The sequence below is a fragment of the Eurosta solidaginis genome, chromosome 1, assembly GCF_040869045.1.
Source record: "Eurosta solidaginis isolate ZX-2024a chromosome 1, ASM4086904v1, whole genome shotgun sequence".
Taxonomy (NCBI): Eukaryota; Metazoa; Arthropoda; class Insecta; order Diptera; family Tephritidae; genus Eurosta; species Eurosta solidaginis.
The window spans coordinates 171,689,563-171,694,652 of NC_090319.1; the positions used below are offsets into that span (position 1 = coordinate 171,689,563).

General features: G+C 38.0%; 1 pseudogene; it reads right to left on the reverse strand.

Moving 5' to 3' along the window:
- Positions 1–1,732: 1,732 nt before the first annotated feature.
- LOC137239775 (uncharacterized) lies at positions 1,733–2,447 on the reverse strand (annotated as a pseudogene).
- Positions 2,448–5,090: the final 2,643 nt, after the last annotated feature.

Genomic DNA, 5,090 nt, shown 5'->3' on the forward strand with positions numbered 1-5,090 from the left:
TTATTTTGTTTATTTTGTGTCGCCCGGTAGCGTTTTAGTTAGCCACGGGCACACTAGTGCTGCAGAAAAATGAGCATTTACGATTTTGCAAATTCTGGTACCGACCCGGGTAGAAAGTGTATAGTGTGGGTTCTTTTGAGTCGCTGTTATTTGTGTTGTTGGTGCTAAAAACCAACAATTTTCCTGCCCGCCGCAAAAAAAAAATGTCTGGACAGCAAAATTGTCTGCCAATAAAGAAAAAATATGTTCGTTTTGGAAGAGGGGAGAGATTTATAAAATGTATAATTTTTTATTTGTTGGTATTGCCCTCCGCTTATTAGTTCAACTTATCCCAAGTACTCTTGTAGTCCTGTTTTATTGATGGCCTTTATCAAAAGGCACGGTTCCCGAAGGGTATTTGGCTCCGATACCGATTCCTCAGACTCGAGTTTTTGGGTACCCGTTTGCATCTTTTTATGCATCCCTAATATAATGTACATTTAAACTCGGCATATATATGTACATACGTTGGTATAAGTATATGGATAGGTTTACTAACTTTTCTGACCCATTCTCATTTTCTACTACTTCTGCCGCCAAGACTTGGATTCTGCCAATATTTCAGGATACGTATACTGCGATCATTTTAAAGTGTCTAATTGCCAAGCCCACCCAAATAACATTAGGAGGGGATACTGATTAAAATCAGTAAATATTTGAAAAATTTGTGAACAACTTTAAACAAGAAATGAATTTTCGATGAGATAAATATAGTAACTGAGCACGCAAATATGATCTGCGCTATTTCTCTCAGTTTTTTTTTTTTTTTTGTGAATTTGAACGAAAATAAAAAGTTTTACGTAAACGATAACATGCCGAAATCGGTTATTTGGTGGCAGTATTTTTGGGTACTTTGGAATATTCTTGCTGTGATTAGACGTTTTGGTACATGTTTGTCAGTATTTCACACTCACGATACAGGAAAAAAAAGTGAGTATCGTATAGGCATAAGCTATGTAGGTATATACAAAGGTACATGTAATTTTGGCTTGTTTACGTGTTTTAAAGGTGTCATTTCCTTGAAATGCGCGTTATTTGTTTTACAATGCATTATTAATTGTTTGGTACAAATATGAACTGTAGCTGTTGTTTTCTTGGTAAAAACTACCAACTACTTATTATTTTAATTTTTTCGTCTACTACCATTCCCTTTTTAGAATTCCGCTCACTGGTACCAACATACCAACGGCAAAGACAAAAAACGCACATTCATACATACCCGTGTATAGAATGTAAAATTCCTATGAATTGAAACAACGGGAAATGTATCAAGTGATTTTCCGTTCTTTCATTTCATTTTTTACTACGGCGTGGCCTTGAGTAGTAAGTCATAAAGGAAAAATTAACATTGCTTGAGATCGTTTAAAAATTATGGGCAAGCCAAGAGGTCTTCGCACAGCCAGGAAGCATGTGAATCATCGCCGCGATCAGCGTTGATAAAGATTACGAAAAGGCGCATTTTAGAACAAGATGGAAGGCTAATCCTTTTGATGGAGCATCTCATGCCAAAGGCATCGTACTCGAAAAAGTTGGTGTTGAAGCCAAAACAGCCTAACTCTGCCATTTGTAAGTGCGTGAGGGTTCCACTCATCAAGAATGGTAAGAAAATTAATGCATTGTTGATTTAAAAATTTTATTTTTCACGTTACTTGCAAACATTAGCAGGAGAAAACTTAACGGCAACCGCAACACATCAGAGTACTTCAGATATATATTTAGGGCGCTTGGCAGCATCACTGGAGCTGCTGCTACCCCAACACCCAACCGTTGTTATTACCACCCAGTATATATTCATCACCCGTTTTCATATTGCCAGTATTATCTGTTGGCATCTCCTCCTAAATAATATCCGGATGAAGTGTCTGCACTTTTTGTTGATGATGATGCTTTTGTTATTGTTGCTGCTGATGCTGCTGAGCGCCAGCTGCCAATGCGTGATTACGTTTTAGTGCAATCAATGCACCAACAACATTTCCACTGCTATTATTACTGCTTATAATGCCACTGTCATTGTGTTGTTGTTGTTGTTAAGGTGTTGATGGTGCTGTCCACCGGACATAGCTGAATTTTGATTTGAAACATAGTATGGGCTACCGCTGCTTTTGTATTGATTGTGAGAATTGTTTGCCGTCGGTTGATGCACATTCTGAGTAGTGTTGTTGTACATAAGATCACCATCAGCAGCACGCTGCTCAATTGACATGCCCGGCGATCCAGGAGCCGATTGTAGAACGAAATCCTGCAATGGTAAACTCTCACGAGAGTTATCCATGTGACTCGGTGAGACTGGTGCCGAACGTGGCATGCCATACGATGGACGAAAGCCCTGGCTGCTGCGTTGACGACGCTTCCTATAGCTATGATCAATCAATTTTGCGCCACTATCGGGATCAATACGCCAAAACCTACATTTGCCTGGTTCATCTTGAGAGCGTGCAACTTTAATGAAATACCTGTTCAAACTGAGATTATGGCGTACAGAATTTTGCCAACCTTTATTGGTTTCTTTACGATAATATGGTTAATGTTTTACAATAAATGAATAAATGCCCGATAATATCAATTGTTTATCCGGCGCTGCCGATATTGCCTGTACAATCAATTGAGCATATCTATATTATATTATCGTTTACGACACTTCTTATAGTTATGATCAATCAATTTTGCGCCACTATCGGGATCAATACGCCAAAAGCTACATTTGCCTGGTTCATCTTAATGAGAAAGTCATTGACAAAATCATTAAACTGCTGCAATTGAATTCCGAAAGCGAAATTCAATGTATCCAAATAAAATAAACCCACATTTGTTTCGGGTTCTGGACGAAATTGCAATCTTGTGCCAATACCAACACAAGCAGCTAAAGCTGGCTTTTTATATACAACAGCATGATCGCCATGTAAAATAACTTTACCAGGTGCAATCATTTCAAACTGTTTCATTGTTGGGTCGTGCTTAAATAATTCACTTAAGTCAAACAAGCAAAAAGGTTGCTCGGTGATATTCGGTTATTTGCTAATTCTCGTGCTACATACAATATACGTTAAGAATAAGCTCCTTTTTGCAAATATAGCGATCGCAAACAACTGGCTTGTTACTTCATACACCAACAATCCAATACTGTTTTTCAACACACTACGGGGATCGGGTTCGCCACGTTACGATTTTGATTGGATTGTGTTAAGTAAAAGCAGTGTATTCGTATATTGTATGTTAATTAGGTTACCTGTTGACTTTTGGTTTGTAGATCGGTTATCACTACTGTACAAATATATGCATAAATACAAAAGCTTCTATTTTATATGAACGCTTCTAAATTTGTTACTCTCTTTTAAATTTAAGCTACTTCAACGCTGTTGCACATGCGTATTTTATTGCGCATTTGATTTTTGTCATAGATATACATAAGTTATGTATGGGTGTGCATGCAGCAGCTAGTAAACTTTCATTTTTCAGTAGCCGAGAGCTTACAGTAACGATATCTATCTGCAGATATACAGCTCTTTGTTACCACTGTTTCAGCCTTTTAAATTTAGCTGCTGCTTTTGTATTGTATTATTATTATTGTGATGTTTGTGACCCTTTTTCCCACTCTTCGGGTGTATATGATTTCTGTGAGAATGCGTGAATTTCTTTTAACTCCTCAGCAAGCGCACTATTCACTAAGCGGTGTTTCTGTAGCAAAGTTTTACCACGACTTACCAACTTACTTACCAGTTGGTGATAGATATGGGCTCTTTTGCTCCCTTTTCGGTAGGGATGCGTAATGTACGTTGAAGTTTATTGAGTACACCATTCGGTATACTAACATATTTCGTTAATGATGGACGTCAAATTTTGAAAGATGGTTTCTTCTTAGGTTGTGATTTATTTATTGGGTATTTAACATTTTGAAAAGCTGGTGGTGGCCTAATTGTTGCTGTCGTTGTTAAATATGCTGATAATATATTAAAAGGTTTTGCCACATCATTCGCAATTGTTATATCGTGTGTAGCTTAACTATATATTTTTGATTTTAAATTTAACGTTAAGTTTTGCTGGAGGAGCAGGTTAAGTGATTGTATCAATATTCTTATGGTTATGATCCTAAAAAATCTGGACAAACAAATTCAACAACGACAGCTCCACAAAGGTCGCAGGCCCTTTTAGAGGCTGAGGAAAGCCTCTTGCCTAGGGTTTAAAATAATGGGAGTTTAGTGACACCGTGGGCCAGAATATGAAGTCGAATATTTTATAAGGTTTTCTTATTTAATAGCGCAAATGTTAATGAAATGCAATTTCGAGTAATCACTGTTCGGTATTAAGAGCCGTTTGCTAAGAAATAATTTTGGCAATTCAAAGGTATCCTATTAGCCGTATGCGGTCAAATTTTATAGTGGAAACCATAAAAACAATCCAAATCTTAAAATTGTGCATGAATACTCTCTCGTGAAATGCGCAATTATAGACATAAATAATGTAAGGCACGATAACCTCGGAAGAGATTCTAAGCCGAGCTTCTCTCTCAATTTGGGTCGTGCTCCTCTTCTTTTGAGCCGACTCTGAACAGCATCTGCAAGGCAGATGAGCCCTCTTTGAGCGCTTCTCATGGCAGAATTACGCGCGGAGCGCTTGCCACACACTACCGAGGGGCGACCCCGCTTAGAAAACTTTTCTTCTAATTGAAAAAACTTGTTGTTGCAATGATCATTAGCAGTTAATGATTCACTGAATGCAATAGTGAGTTTATCATATCGATTGCAGCATATGTCACTGCCAAACCTTTACGGCGTAGAGCGGCTACAATTTTAGGGCCAATAATTTCGCGGAAGCCTGGTAAAGTTGAAAATGCGGCATATTCAACTACTCGCAAGTAAACGTCTAAGTGCATGAAAAAATTGCTTCAATTTCAAGAATAGTCAATTGTGCTGTTGGATCCAATGGATCTAAGGAGCACGGCATAACTTCAAGCATTGTGGGTATATTGGAAGTTTTATTGGGTGCCGCCGAAACAACCTCTTAGTATGGCAGCAACAGCTTTAAACAGTCTCAGTGAGTGGGTGAGTTTGATT